This window comes from Ranitomeya variabilis, chromosome 5 (assembly GCF_051348905.1).
Source record: "Ranitomeya variabilis isolate aRanVar5 chromosome 5, aRanVar5.hap1, whole genome shotgun sequence".
Classification (NCBI taxonomy): domain Eukaryota; kingdom Metazoa; phylum Chordata; class Amphibia; order Anura; family Dendrobatidae; genus Ranitomeya; species Ranitomeya variabilis.
The window spans coordinates 667325345-667342080 of NC_135236.1; the positions used below are offsets into that span (position 1 = coordinate 667325345).

Here is a 16736-nt window from a genome sequence, read left to right on the forward strand (position 1 = left end):
CAGATCGAGTTCCATAGGGAAGAAGTTGGATCTGCTTCTCCTTATGTAATGTATTTCCTCTTCTGGGGAACCAAATATAAAAGAACCCTGCCATATATATATATATACACTTAGTATTCGGCCAAAAGTATGTAGACACCTGACCACCTGTGTGAGCTTGTCGGACATCCTACTACAAGTCCATGAGTGTCAGAGTGGCCTCTGTAAGAGCCTCCACTTCCCTGGGATGACTACCCACAGGATAGGGTATATAGGTCTTATGGTATGGGGTATGGTAGGCAATGAGTAGAGTAGCAGTGCGCATGCGCGGGCTACTCTCAATTTATATAGATGGCAAAAGCCAACTTGGGAATATATCATATGACTAGGTGATAGGTTTCTGATCATGTGGAGACCATCTTATCTCCATCAGTCTCATTGGCAATGAGCAGAGCACCAGTGCGCATGCGCGACGTATTGTCCATTCATATAGCTGATGGAAGAACCCCACCTGATCAGAATAGGTGACACGTTTCCAATCATGTGGGGGTAAAACCTATCACCTAATCATATAACATGATACATAAGTTTTCGATCATGGTGCTTCCATCTCATCTATGAATTGTGGGGTCCATCCTATCTCAATCAGTCCCATAGGTATGCGCGACCGACCCTCAATTAATATAGAGGATGGAAGACCCTACCTGATCAGAATAGGTGATACATTCCCGATCATCTGGGGTAAAACCTATCACCTATCCATATAATATGATCCCTAGGTTTTTGATGATGGGGCTTCCATCCATCCCAGTTATGAATTGTGTGCAGGTTGCGCATGCGCATTACTGCTATACTCTGAAAAAGAATGTCTGAATCCGCGCGATCAGAAATGTATCACCTATTTATATAACATAATTTATAAGTTTGTAATCGAGGGGATGTCCAACCAATGGGAACCCCAGCAATCACAAGAATGGAGGTCCATGGTCCTTCTTATGAGCATAGTGCGCATGCTTCTCTATTCATCGCCTATGAGACTGACAGAGATAAGTTTCTGATAATGTCTGGTCCATTTTATCTCCATCAGTCTCAAAGACGATGAATAGAGAAGCAGCGCGCATGCGCAACCTGCACTTAACTCATAGGAAGGACCAAAGACCTCCATTCTTGTGACTCCTGGTGGTCTGAATGGTTGGATACCTCCAAAATAAAGAAACGTATGAATCATATTATACGCATAGGTGATAAATTTCTGATAGAAAAAGGTCTGATCTTAACTCATGAAGGGGCCTCAACTGGAGGTCCCAATGATTGAACCCAAGACAATCAGAGACTTATGGATAGGTGATATGTTTCTGATCGTGTGGGATAGGACCTATTTCTGTCAGTCTCAAATGCAATGAGAAAAGCAGCAGAGAGCTTGTCCAACCTGCGCTCCATTCACGAGTGGTCTCAGGACCTCCATTTTTGTAATTCCTGGGGGTTCCAGTTGATGGACCCTTCACAATCAGAAACTTTTGGACCATATCATATGGTTAGGTGGTAAGGTTCTGACTGTGCGGAATCCAACTGATATCTATCTGTCAAATAGGTAACAAATAGAGCTGGAGTGCCCATGCGCAACCCGCGCTCCATTCATAAAGGGGTTTCGTGACCTCTTTCTTGTAATCACTAGGAGTCCTCGTGTTTAGACCCTCCACAACCAGAAACGTAGGAATCATATCTCATAGATCGGTCATAACTTTCTCACCGTGCGGGGCCGTACCTCTCTCTCCATGAGTCCCATAGAAAATTAGCATTGGTCATCCACTTCACAATCATAGCACTTACAGGAGATCGGGGCAAGTCCAGCAGATAAGGACTTTCATGAACAAATTAGTGGATAAGATGGCATCCTATATCCGCGCAATAGTTTCCGATAGCTTGTCCAACAGATGTACTTCCGATCCTGTGCTCCACAACATAGAGAACTTCCTGTGTAAGCATGGCTGATTGCTCGTTTCAATAACTAAGCCAGCCCTCTTCTCTGTCGATGTATTTGCTGAAGAAGGGGGCTGGCTCATATACTTATGGTCATTTGGTGCATATACAATAAATACAGGCTAAGTAGGTGGCACCATATAGAACTAGAGCATGATGCTTGATAAGAGACCTCAGACCTTCTAAGAACACTGAGAAGATCAGAACTTTATCTTTTGGTGAGAGCCCTGTAGCTGTTGTGGATCCAAAGACTCCACCTCCCCCTGCTCAGGAGATGAAGATCCACTTCTCAACTACATCCATAACCATCCGGTTTTGCAATAAGACAACTAGATCCACAGGGCGATAGATCCAATTCCAATGCTAGACCAACCATGTCTTCTACAAGGGTTGGTAAGGCTGTTCCAAGATGGAAGGACATGGAGGTATAAATCAGCACCAGGTGGTCCCTAACTGGTTTTGTTTTTTGGTGCCCCACCTGACCATGTAAGCTCCACCGCTATGGTTGGTATAGACGACCTGATGACAAATCTTCCTGATGTTGAACATGAGAACTCAAGAGCTGGGTCATACTGAGCCCGTTGTCCAACCCATCCAATGCTTGGTAACCATACAGAATGCCAATCCAGATTGGTAAAGGCCCGTCCATGCCCTGTGGCACCTGTCCAGTGTTGCCTAGTTGTGAAATTGGACTTTCGAGAACCTATCTACTTTCACCACAGACACAAAATACAGGTCAGTTATTGAAACGGGTCTTCCATACATAGTTTTGTCGAGTTGTTCTCACTCCCAATCACTCACACTCCTGGGTGGCAAATCGGAATAATTACCTTGACACGTGGTAAAAAGGAACATACCAGTGAATAAATAGATGTTTCATTTAGGAGTCCTTGACTCTTATAGATATTCACCCAGCTCTTCAAGGGCTTTTCCCACTACAAACCATTGGAGAGGTGATAAATGTATCACCACTGGGGGTTCAACTGATGATGAGAACGGGGTAAGTGTCCCCAAAGTCTCCTGTGTACATGCGCGACCACCACTCCATTCACTTCTATGGGACTTTTGGAGATAGTTGAGCCACCGGTCCCATAAAAGTGAATGGAATCCCATATAGGTGAATGGTCAGCATTCTCACTTAGGACCTCCGTTATCGGGACCGGTGATGGTCCCAGTGGGAAAACCCCTTTAATATCTACTATGATACACTTTTTTCAATACTTCACTATGTGATGTAAAAGGTACAAGTACAGTATACTTAAGTCAAAGGTAAGAAAAGTGAGCCAAGTCCTATGTCCACAGCCTGTCTGCCAGGGGATTATACACTGGGCCACAAAAACACACGCAGGATGTTCTCCAGCGTCATCAGTCAGAAAAAAAGACTCTAGTAAACGCGACGCTGCCCAATTTCAGCTAAGTTCCCGACATGTGATGCAACTCATAACTTAACACTATAAAGTATTAAAGGGGAACTCGACAGAAAATCTTTAGGTTTTAACTTTTTTAACAAAATTAATTGACTTCTTTCTCTGACCAGGGTGGTGTAGGTCGTAAGAGCCAGGAGCTAGTGTAGTAGCGATTCTGACTCCTGGGCAACAGGTAAGTGCAAAACAGAGTTAAGTAATCAGGCTATTTGTGGGACCACCAGACTATGTGGAGAGCTACTTATGAAGCCATCATACTATGTGGAGGGCTATTTATGAAGCCATCATTCTATGTGGAGGGCTATTTGTGGGGCCATCATACTATGCGGAGGGCTATTTGTGGGGCCATCATACTATGTGGAGGGCTATTTGTGGGGCCATCATACTATGTGGAGGGCTATTTATGAAGCCATCATACTATGTGGAGGGCTATTTGTGGGGCCATCATACTATGTGGAGTGTTGTGAAATTGGATTTTGGGCACCCCCGGTGGCCACTGGTGGAATTGAACTTGTGTGCATTATCCCCTCTGTTCACCTGTTCCCATCAGGATGTGGGAGTCGCTATTTAACCTTGCTCCTCTGTCACTTCCATGCCGGTCAACATTGTAATCAGAAGCCTTTCTGTGCATGTTCCTGCTACCAGACAACTTCCAGCTAAGTCGGACTTTTGTCCTTGTTTGTTTTTTGCATTTTGTTCCAGTTCACAGCTGCAGTTTCGTTTCTGTGTCTGGAAAGCTCTTGTGATCTGAAATTGCCACTCTGATGTTATGAGTTAATACTAGAGTCTTAAAGTAATTTCAGGATGGTGTATTGATAGGGTTTTCAGCTGACCATGAAAGTACCCTTTCTGTCTTCCTGCTATCTAGTAAGCGGACCTCGATTTTGCTAAACCTATTTTCATACTACGTTTGTCATTTTCATCTTAAATCACCGCCAATATATGTGGGGGCCTCTGTCTGCCTTTCGGGGAAATTTCTCTAGAGGTGAGCCAGGACTATATTTTCCTCTGCCAGGATTAGTTAGTCCTCCGGCCGGCGCTGGGCGTCTAGGGATAAAACGCAGGCTACGCTACCCGGCTACTGTTAGTTGTGCGGCAGGTTTAGTTCATGGTCAGTTTAAGTTTCCATCCTTCCAAGAGCTAGTTCCTATGTATGCTGGGCTATGTTCTCTTGCCATTGAGAACCATAACAGTTTGACCGGCCCACAAAGGGTTAAATTAATTGGCAGAGAAAGGAGAGAAAAAAGAAGTCTGCTGAAAAATTTTTTTTTTTTTTTTTTTCCTTCAGTTCTGAGTGTGCTTTCAATTGAATCACTTGCAAGTCTGCCTATATTGCAGCCTTCCTCTCTCTCTCTCCTTCTAATCCTGGAATGGCTCTGTGTTCACCTGTTTAAAATGGATATTCAGAGTTTAGCTGCAGGTTTGAATAATCTCACCACGAAAGTTCAAAATTTACAAGATTTTGTTGTTCATGTTCCTATATCTGAACCTAGAATTCCTTTGCCTGAATTTTTCTCGGGGAATAGATCTTGCTTTCAAAATTTCAAAAATAATTGCAAGTTGTTTTTGTCCCTGAAATCTCGCTCTGCTGGAGATCCAGCTCAGCAGGTCAGGATTGTGATTTCCTTGCTCCGGGGCGACCCTCAAGATTGGGCTTTTGCATTGGCTCCAGGGGATCCTGCGTTGCTCAATGTGGATGCGTTTTTTCTGGCCTTGGGGTTGCTTTATGAGGAACCTCATTTAGAGCTTCAGGCGGAAAAAGCCTTGATGTCCCTATCTCAGGGGCAAGATGAAGTTGAAATATACTGCCAAAAATTCCGTAAATGGTCTGTGCTTACTCAGTGGAATGAGTGCGCCCTGGCGGCGAATTTCAGAGAGGGTCTCTCTGATGCCGTTAAGGATGTTATGGTGGGGTTCCCTGTGCCTGCGGGTCTGAATGAGTCCATGACAATGGCTATCCAGATCGATAGACGTCTGCGGGAGCGCAAACCTGTGCACCATTTGGCGGTGTCTACTGAGAAGACGCCAGAGAATATGCAATGTGATAGAATTCTGTCCAGAAGCGAACGGCAGAATTTTAGACGAAAAAATGGGTTGTGCTTTTATTGTGGTGATTCAACTCATGTTATATCAGCATGCTCTAAGCGTACTAAGAAGCTTGATAAGTCAGTTTCAATTGGCACTTTTCAGTCTAAGTTTATTCTATCTGTGACCCTGATTTGTTCTTTATCATCTATTACCGCGGATGCCTATATCGACTCTGGCGCCGCTTTGAGTCTTATGGATTGGTCCTTTGCCAAACGCTGTGGGTATGATTTAGAGCCTCTTGAAACTCCTATACCTCTGAAGGGGATTGACTCCACCCCATTGGCTAGTAATAAACCACAATACTGGACACAAGTAACTATGCGAATTAATCCGGATCATCAGGAGATTATTCGCTTTCTTGTGCTGTATAATCTACATGATGTGTTGGTGCTTGGATTGCCATGGCTGCAATCTCATAACCCAGTCCTCGACTGGAACGCTATGTCTGTGTTAAGCTGGGGATGTAAGGGGATGCATGGGGACGTACCTTTGGTTTCCATTTCGTCATCTATTCCCTCTGAGATTCCTGAATTCTTGTCTGACTATCGTGACGTTTTTGAAGAACCTAAGCTTGGTTCATTACCTCCGCACCGGGAGTGCGATTGTGCCATAGATTTGATTCCGGGTAGTAAATACCCTAAGGGTCGTTTATTTAATCTGTCTGTGCCTGAACATGCTGCTATGCGAGAATATATAAAAGAGTCCTTGGAAAAGGGACATATTCGTCCTTCGTCATCTCCCTTAGGAGCCGGTTTTTTCTTTGTGTCTAAGAAAGATGGCTCTTTGAGGCCGTGTATTGATTATCGGCTTTTGAATAAAATCACGGTTAAATATCAATATCCGTTGCCACTGCTGACTGATTTGTTTGCTCGCATAAAGGGGGCCAAGTGGTTCTCTAAGATAGATCTCCGTGGGGCGTATAATTTGGTGCGAATTAAGCAGGGGGATGAGTGGAAAACCGCATTTAATACGCCCGAGGGCCACTTTGAGTATTTGGTGATGCCTTTTGGCCTTTCAAATGCCCCTTCAGTCTTTCAGTCCTTTATGCATGACATTTTCCGTGATTATTTGGATAAATTTATGATCGTGTATCTGGATGATATTCTGATTTTTTCGGATGACTGGGACTCTCATGTCCAGCAGGTCAGGAGGGTTTTTCAGGTTTTGCGGTCTAATTCCTTGTGTGTGAAGGGTTCTAAGTGCGTTTTTGGGGTTCAAAAGATTTCCTTCTTGGGATACATTTTTTCCCCCTCTTCCATCGAGATGGATCCTGTCAAGGTTCGGGCTATTTGTGATTGGACGCAACCCTCTTCTCTTAAGAGTCTTCAGAAATTTTTGGGCTTTGCTAACTTTTATCGTCGATTTATTGCTGGTTTTTCTGATGTTGTTAAACCATTGACTGATTTGACTAAGAAGGGTGCTGATGTTGCTGATTGGTCCCCTGCTGCTGTGGAGGCCTTTCGGGAGCTTAAGCGCCGCTTTTCTTCCGCCCCTGTGTTGCGTCAGCCTGATGTTGCTCTTCCTTTTCAGGTTGAGGTCGACGCTTCTGAAATCGGAGCTGGGGCGGTTTTGTCGCAAAGAAGTTCCGACTGCTCCGTGATGAAACCTTGTGCTTTTTTTTCTCGTAAATTTTCGCCCGCCGAGCGGAATTATGATATTGGGAATCGGGAGCTTTTGGCCATGAAGTGGGCTTTTGAGGAGTGGCGTCATTGGCTTGAGGGGGCTAGACATCAGGTGGTGGTATTGACCGACCACAAAAATTTAATTTATCTTGAGTCCGCCAGACGCCTGAATCCTAGACAGGCGCGCTGGTCGTTGTTTTTCTCTCGGTTTAATTTTGTGGTGTCATACCTACCGGGTTCTAAGAATGTTAAGGCGGATGCCCTTTCTAGGAGTTTTGAGCCTGACTCCCCTGGTAATTCTGAACCTACAGGTATCCTTAAGGATGGAGTGATATTGTCTGCCGTTTCTCCAGACCTGCGGCGGGCCTTGCAGGAGTTTCAGGCGGATAGACCTGATCGTTGCCCACCTGGTAGACTGTTTGTTCCTGATGATTGGACCAGTAAAGTCATTTCTGAGGTTCATTCTTCTGCGTTGGCAGGTCATCCTGGAATCTTTGGTACCAGGGATTTGGTGGCAAGGTCCTTCTGGTGGCCTTCCCTGTCACGAGATGTACGAGGCTTTGTGCAGTCTTGTGACGTTTGTGCTCGGGCCAAGCCTTGTTGTTCTCGGGCTAGTGGATTGTTGTTGCCCTTGCCTATCCCGAAGAGGCCTTGGACGCACATCTCGATGGATTTTATTTCGGATCTTCCTGTTTCTCAGAAGATGTCTGTCATCTGGGTGGTGTGTGACCGTTTCTCTAAGATGGTCCATTTGGTTCCCCTGCCTAAGTTGCCTTCTTCTTCCGAGTTGGTTCCTCTGTTTTTTCAAAATGTGGTTCGTTTGCATGGTATTCCGGAGAATATCGTTTCTGACAGAGGAACCCAATTCGTGTCTAGATTTTGGCGGGCATTCTGTGCTAGGATGGGCATAGATTTGTCTTTCTCGTCTGCTTTCCATCCTCAGACTAATGGCCAGACCGAGCGGACGAATCAGACTTTGGAGACATATTTGAGGTGTTTTGTGTCTGCAGATCAGGATGATTGGGTTGCTTTTTTGCCTTTAGCGGAGTTTGCCCTCAATAATCGGGCCAGCTCTGCCACCTTGGTGTCTCCTTTTTTCTGTAATTCGGGGTTTCATCCTCGATTTTCCTCCGGTCAGGTGGAATCTTCGGATTGTCCTGGAGTGGATGCTGTGGTGGAGAGGTTGCATCAGATTTGGGGGCAGGTGGTGGACAATTTGAAGTTGTCCCAGGAGAAGACTCAGCTTTTTGCCAACCGCCGGCGTCGGGTTGGTCCTCGGCTTTGTGTCGGGGACTTGGTGTGGTTGTCTTCTCGTTTTGTCCCTATGAGGGTTTCTTCTCCTAAGTTTAAGCCTCGGTTCATCGGCCCGTACAAGATATTGGAGATTCTTAACCCTGTGTCCTTCCGTTTGGACCTCCCTGCATCTTTTTCTATTCATAATGTTTTTCATCGGTCATTGTTGCGCAGGTATGAGGTACCGGTTGTGCCTTCCGTTGAGCCTCCTGCTCCGGTGTTGGTTGAGGGCGAGTTGGAGTACGTTGTGGAAAAAATCTTGGACTCCCGTGTTTCCAGACGGAAACTCCAGTATCTGGTCAAATGGAAGGGATACGGTCAGGAGGATAATTCTTGGGTGACTGCCTCTGATGTTCATGCCTCCGATCTGGTCCGTGCCTTTCATAGGGCTCATCCTGATCGCCCTGGTGGTTCTGGTGAGGGTTCGGTGCCCCCTCCTTGAGGGGGGGGTACTGTTGTGAAATTGGATTTTGGGCTCCCCCGGTGGCCACTGGTGGAATTGAACTTGTGTGCATTATCCCCTCTGTTCACCTGTTCCCATCAGGATGTGGGAGTCGCTATTTAACCTTGCTCCTCTGTCACTTCCATGCCGGTCAACATTGTAATCAGAAGCCTTTCTGTGCATGTTCCTGCTACCAGACAACTTCCAGCTAAGTCGGACTTTTGTCCTTGTTTGTTTTTTGCATTTTGTTCCAGTTCACAGCTGCAGTTTCGTTTCTGTGTCTGGAAAGCTCTTGTGATCTGAAATTGCCACTCTGATGTTATGAGTTAATACTAGAGTCTTAAAGTAATTTCAGGATGGTGTATTGATAGGGTTTTCAGCTGACCACGAAAGTACCCTTTCTGTCTTCCTGCTATCTAGTAAGCGGACCTCGATTTTGCTAAACCTATTTTCATACTACGTTTGTCATTTTCATCTTAAATCACCGCCAATATATGTGGGGGCCTCTGTCTGCCTTTCGGGGAAATTTCTCTAGAGGTGAGCCAGGACTATATTTTCCTCTGCCAGGATTAGTTAGTCCTCCGGCCGGCGCTGGGCGTCTAGGGATAAAACGCAGGCTACGCTACCCGGCTACTGTTAGTTGTGCGGCAGGTTTAGTTCATGGTCAGTTTAAGTTTCCATCCTTCCAAGAGCTAGTTCCTATGTATGCTGGGCTATGTTCTCTTGCCATTGAGAACCATAACAGTGGAGGGCTATTTGTGGGGCCATCATACTATGTGGAGGGCTATTTGTGGGGCCATCATACTATGTGGAGGGCTATTTATGAAGCCATCATACTATGTGGAGGGCTATTTGTGGGGCCATCATACTATGTGGAGGGCTATTTGTGGGGCCATCATACTATGTGGAGGGCTATTTATGAAGCCATCATACTATGTGGAGGGCTATTTGTGGGGCCATCATACTATGTGGAGGACTATTTGTGGGTCCATCTTACTACATGAAGGGCTATTTGTGGGGCCACCACACTATGTGGAGGGCTATTTGTGGGCCCATGATACTCTGTGGAGGGCTATTTATGAAGCCATCATACTATGTGGAGGGCTATTTGTGGGGCCATCATGTTATGTGGAGGGCTATTTGTGCGGCCATCATAATACATGAAGGGCTATTTGTGGGGCCATCATACTATGTGGAGGGCTATTTGTGGGGCCATCATAATATGTGGAGGGCTATTTGTGGGTCGATCATCCTATTTACAGGGCTATTTGTGGGGTTTTCATACTATGTGGAGAGCTATTTATGGGGCCACCATACTATGTGGAGGACTATTTGTTGGGCCATCATACTATGTGGAGGGCTATTTGCGGGGCCATCAAACTACATGAAGGGCTATTTGTGGGGCCACCATACTATGTGGAGGGCTATTTGTGGGCCCATGATACTCTGTGGAGGGCTATTATGAAGCCATCATACTATGTGGAGGGCTATTTGTGGGGCCATCATATTATGGGGAGGGCTATTTGTGGGGCCATCATACTATGTGGAGGACTATTTGTGTGTCGATCATACTATTTACAGGGCTATTTGTGGGTTTATCATACTATGTGGAGGACTATTTGTGGGTCGATCATACTATTTACAGGGCTATTTGTGGGGTTATCATATTATGTGGAGAGCTATTTGTGGGGCCATCATACTATGTGGAGGACTATTTGTGGGGCCATCATATTATGTGGAGGACTATTTGTGGGGCGATCATACTATTTAGAGGGCTATTTGTGGGGCCATCATACTATGTGGAGGACTATATGTGGGGCCATCATATTATGTGGAGGACTATTTGTGGGGCCATCATATTATGTGGGGGACTATTTGTGGGGCGATCATACTATGTGGAGGACTATTTCTGGGGCCATCATACTATGTGGAGGACTATTTGTGGGGCGATCATACTATTTAGAGGGCTATTTGTGGGGTTATCATACTATGTGGAGAGCTATTTATGGGGCCATCATACTATGTGAAGGTCTATTTGTGGGGCGATCATACTATTTAGAGGGCTATATGTGGGGTTATCATACTATGTGGAGAGCTATTTATGGGGCGATCATACTATGTGGAGGACTATTTGTGCGATTATCATACTATGTGGAGAGCTATTTATGGGGCCACCATACTATGTGGAGGGCTATTTGTGGGGCGATCATACTATGTGGAGGACTATTTGTTGGGCCATCATACTATGTGGAGGACTATTTGTGGGGCCAGCATACTATGTGGAAGACTATTTGTGGAGCGATCATACTATGTGGAGGATTATTTCTGGGGCCATCACACTATATGGAGGGCTATTTGTTGGGCCATCATATTATGTGGAGGGCTATTTATGAAGCCCTCAAACTATGTGGAGGGCTATTTGTGGGGTCATTACACTATGTGGAGGGCTATTTGTGGGGCCGTCATACTATGTGGAGGACTATTTGTGGGTCGATCATACCATTTACGGGGCTATTTGTGGGGTTATTATCATACTATGTGGAAGACTAATTGGTGGGCCATCATACTATGTGGAGGACTATTTGGTGGGCCATCATACTATGTGGAGGACTATTTGTGGAGCCATTATACTATGTGGAGGACTATTTGTGGGGCCATCATACTATGTGGAGGACTATTTGTGGGGCCATCATACTATTTAGAGGGCTATTTGTGGGGTTATCATACTATGTGGAGAGCTATTTATGGGGCCACCATACTATGTGGAGGGCTATTTATGGGGCCATCATACTATGTAGAGAGCTATTTATGGGGCCATCATACTATGTGGAGGACTATTTGTGGGGCCATCATACTATGTGGAGGACTATTTGTGGGGCCATCATACTATGTGGAGGACTATTTGTGGGGCGATCATTCTATTTAGAGGGCTATTTGTGGGGTTATCATACTATGTGGAGCGATATTTATGAGGCCATCATACTATGTGGAGCGATATTTATGGGGCCATCATACTATGTGGAGGACTATTTGTGGGGCAATCATACTATGTGAAGGGCTATGTATGGATCCATCATACCATGTGAAGGGCTATTTGTGGGGTTATCATACTATGTGGAGAGCTATTTATGGGGCCTTGATACTATGTGGAGAGCTATGTATGGGGTCATCATGCTATGTGGAGGACTATTTGAGGGCAGTCATACTATGCGCAGGGCTATGTATGGTCCATCATACTATGTGAAGCGCTATTTGTGGGGTTATCATACTATGTGGAGAATTATTTATGGGACCATCATACTTTGTGGAGAACTATTTGTGGGGTCATTATGTAGCAGACCACTATTGCGCCCCCTATGGTATAGAAAATGCCAGAGCTCATTTTCAATTGGTCGCTCCTGTAAGCAGGTGGCCACATAATCCCGACCCTGTCAGCTATATAACCATGACCATCACATGCAATAAGAAGGTAACACAGGTCCTTGACTTCTATTTGTATACATTTATAACAATGTAGCAGGATGTAGTATTGGGAATGTATGATGGAGGATATATGAAGCTGCTGATACAGGACACAAGTTTCAAAGTATGCAGTTAGAAGATGGGTGTAGCAGAGCTGAGGTTGTCAGATGGGTCAGGTAAGGGACGCTCAGCAGATATAAGACAGAGAAGTCTGGAGACTGTCAGGTGGAGCAGTTATAGGTTACATGTAGAAAAGCAAAGCCTGTCTGATCGAGACGGATGGTGAGATGTAGCAGAGCTGGGATTGGTGGAGCAGATCTACGATTATCAGAGCTGGAATTGATGGAGCAGATCTACTGTTATCAGATGTAGCAGACCTGGAAGTGATGGAGCAGATCTACGATTATCAGATGTAGCAGAGCTGAGATTGATGGAGAAGATCTATGATTATCAGATGTAGCAGGGCTGAGACTGATGGAGCACATCTACGATTATCATTTGTAGCAGAGCTGAGATTGATGGAGAAGATCTATGATTATCAGATGTAGCAGAGCTGAGATTGATGGAGCAGACCTACGATTATCAGATGTAGCAGAGCTGAGAGTACTGTAGAGCTGAGATTGTCAAAAACCTAATCTGTTACAGGACTGTCAGTTGTAGAAGGCTTGAGATTTTCCTGAAGTAGCAATTATGAGAATGTCAGATGTAGCAGAGCCGAGATTGTCAGAAATCACAGATATAATAACGCCAGAGCTGAATGAGTCACCAGAAATCAATTCCAACACTTAAAGTTACGATAACTCCAAATAACTCACCTGCAGTCCTATGTAACCCCCCAAATCCTCCTATTTAACACAATCCCACCCGATTTTGACCCAATTTTCCTTGTTCCCACACGACCGACAAACTTTTCCCCAACTTTCCCTTCCTTTTTTAACTCCTCATCCATAAAAGAGACACAAAAACCATAAAAAGGAAACACAATAAGAAACAACACAAAATGATACAAGAGTAAAAACCCCCCAAAAAGAACAATAAAAAACAGCAGAAAATACCTCTGTTAAAACCCAGGGAGCCGCTTCCTTCTCTTCCTCCCTCATCTTGTGTAACTTGAGAAAATAGCAGGGATGGGAATCAGCATCTGGAGCCATCCCCCCCTCCTCCTCCTCCTCTTCTTCGTCCCTTTTGTTAAACTTCCAAATCCTCTTAGAAGACGGAAAAAACTTTCCCCCTGTCCTGAAATCTTCTCCTTCTCCTTCAGGGTAATGGCTGCTGATCCCTACTCTTCTTCCCCTGCGGCCTCCCCTCCTCCAGACATCCTGTAGCCTTTATTTCCCTGTTGATAATGGATATTTTTTTTCCCTCTGTGATTGCTGGAAATTCTTCTGCTCTCTCTGTCTCTGTTTCCTCCTCTCTCCTCCTCCTCCTCCTCCTGCTTCCCACCCTGCAAGCCTGACCCATTCTGACTCCTTCATCTGCAGCTGGCTGGGGAAAGGTTCTATCTCCATGGCAACCGGTAGCCCCCAGAATGCAGGATTGGCCATACAGTTGGGGGGGGGGGGGGGGGTAAATTAACCATTTTTAATCCAATAGGGGGCACTGCAAAGAAGAAAAAAACAGTCGGGGGTCATCCCTGGGAGATAATGGCATTTTTATATTATTATTATTATTATTATTATTATTATTATATATTACTTTTTAATTTTGGGGGGATGGGTAGGTGTAGTTAGAAAATGATTTAACAATTTTTTATCTAATGGGGGCACCCCGCAAAAAAAATAATCAGGGTCATCCCTGGGAGATAATGGCGTGTATATATATATATATATATATATATATATATATATATATATATATATATTTACTGTACATATATTTTGATTATTTTTTTTTATTTGAGGGGAAGGGTTAAAGGACCCTAGGGAGTAGTTAGAAAATTATTTAACTGTTTTTTTTATCCAATGGGGGCACAACAAAAAACAGTTGGGGTCATCCCTGGGAGATAATGGCATTATATATATATGTATATATGTGTATATATATATATATATATATATATATATATATATATATATATATATATATATATATATATATATATATATATATATACTATATATATATATATATATATATATATATTTTTTTTTTTGTATTACTTTTTTTTTTATTCGGGGGGATGGGTTAGAGGGCCCTAGGGGGTGGTTAGACGATTATTTAGCTATTTTTTTTTTATCCAATTGGGGCACGACAAAAAAACAGTCATCGCTTGTAGATAATGGCATTTTATATATATGTATATATATATATATTTATATTTATTTAATAACATATTTTCTTGGGGGGAGAGGAATGGGTTAAAGGACCCTATGGGTAGTTATCAAAGTGGAATTCAATAGTCCACCTGGCTGCATGCTGTAGTTGGGAACCCCTATGTAACATGGAAATTAATTGGCATCATTAAAATTAAAAAAAATGATTGAAAAGGGGAAAAAAAAATTGTAAAAAAAAAATGGAAACAAAATTACAAAAAAAAAACATCAAAAGTGAATGAAAGTTCCATTCATGGTTTTCGGAACTGGATGAATTTCCCCCCCAAAAAATCTGATTTTTATTCCAGTTAAAAAAATATTTATAAAGAAAAAAAAAGTTAAATAAATAAAATAACAAAATGACAATAAATAAATAAATAGTTACCAAAAGTTTAATTCCTGGTTTTCAGAGCAGGGTGGATTTAACTTTCTCTATTTTTATTTTTTTTCTTATATGAAAATATTTTTGGGGACCAGTAAAAGAAAAAAATATATTTATAAAATAGGCGAAAAAAAAAAAAATGATGGAAATGGAATCATTTGAATTCCATTCAGCGTGTGACTAGTGAAGTCGGTGATTGTCTGCAGCGGTCACATAAATCATTCCTGGAGCGGTGGGGTCTGATGGATCGACTTAATACTCGAATGTCCAGAAAACGATGCAAGGACTCTTCTTCTAAGAATCGATGGGGGTCCCAACGATAGGAATACCCCTTTAAGGAATAAGTTGCTAATAAAGCGGGGTATCTATAAGTCAAGAGTGGGCTGGAAGACCTGGAGCCTTTGTGGATTACATGCCCATTAATTTAAAGGGGACTTATTCTGGGGAGCGATCAGTTTCCCTGCAGCACCCCCGCAGGGGAAATGAAGTATTACACAATTGATATTTAAAGGGGTTCTCCAGGATCCAGATCCCCTGCCAATCAGCTGTTCCCAGTGTCGGGAACAAAAGGGGTCCAAATCAGAAAAAAAAATTAAAGGGTCTACTTTTTTAACAAGGAAACAGCGCCACCCATCTCCAATGGCAGTGTCTGGTATTGCAGCTTGGTCACTTAGCCACAGATCGCTTTCTGCATCGCATCCATGTATAGGCTTAGGTTTTATATCTGAGTCAGCGATGGGAGAGGGATTGAGCAATTCCAGAGGTTGTCCCCCAAAAATTAGGGGCAGGGGGCTGTGTATCTGATAATAGGAGCTTATTTGTATGTACATGGAGGAAGGTAGCTCGAAACGAGACCCCCGCGGTGCGTCAGAGAGGGGTTTTATTGGTCAGGAAAATTTGGACAAGGACGTCAAGAGATGGTGGAACTTTTCTATGGGGGTTCTGGGATGTAATCTGACAGTGATACCATCATCCCCTCCCAAAAAAATGGAAAATCTCTGCTGACCCCTAGTGGCAAAATCCAGAACTACCTAAACCAATAGTGCCTCCCCCAGTCATTAGGGAGGAGCCAGTGTATCCAACATTAATAGCAGGGACCTGCTGCTCCTGAGGAGGATTCTGCACCTGGTGCAACAATAGGGCTGAGCGGGGCCCGGGTCAGCAGCATGTATGGAGGACTGGAGCCCCAGCAGTCTGCCATGGGCCGTCCTTATAGGAAGTATTCGGTAAGAGTAAATATTTTAAAGTCTGCTCATGTTCTATCAAAGTGTCCTATAAAAAGTCACAAGACAATCCCTTTAAGTGCATCATTTAAATATATGTATAGATCTGGATAAATAGCCCCATCATTAACATTCTTCACTGGATCAACACAGCACTACAGAGCCCTCTAGTGGCTAATATTGGGAATTATTTTCAGAGCATTTTTAATAATAATAATAATAATAATAATAATAATCTTTATTTATATAGCGCCAACATATTCCGCAGCACTTTACAGTTTAACAATTTAAAACACAACAGTCATAAGTAACAATGTTAACAATACAATAATTAAAGCAAAATAAGATGACAGTTTGTATATTAAAAAAAATGAGTGCAGCTCTGGAGTATAATAGAGGAGGTAACTCAGGATCAGTAATGTAATGTATGTACACAGTGACTGCACCAGCAGAATAGTGAGTGCAGCTCTGGGGTATAATACAGGATGTAACTCAGGATCAGTAATGTATGTACACAGTGACTGCACCA

General features: G+C 43.6%; 1 protein-coding gene across 1 annotated transcript in view; it reads right to left on the reverse strand.

Moving 5' to 3' along the window:
- Window positions 1–13471, reverse strand: part of DENND2A (DENN domain containing 2A) — a 68068-nt gene extending 54597 nt beyond the window's left edge. The window contains exon 1 of the mRNA XM_077266686.1: window positions 13346–13471. The gene's annotated coding sequence lies outside the window, so the exon portion shown is untranslated. The remainder of the gene's footprint in view (window positions 1–13345) is intronic.
- Between the last annotated feature and the right edge of the window lie 3265 nt (window positions 13472–16736).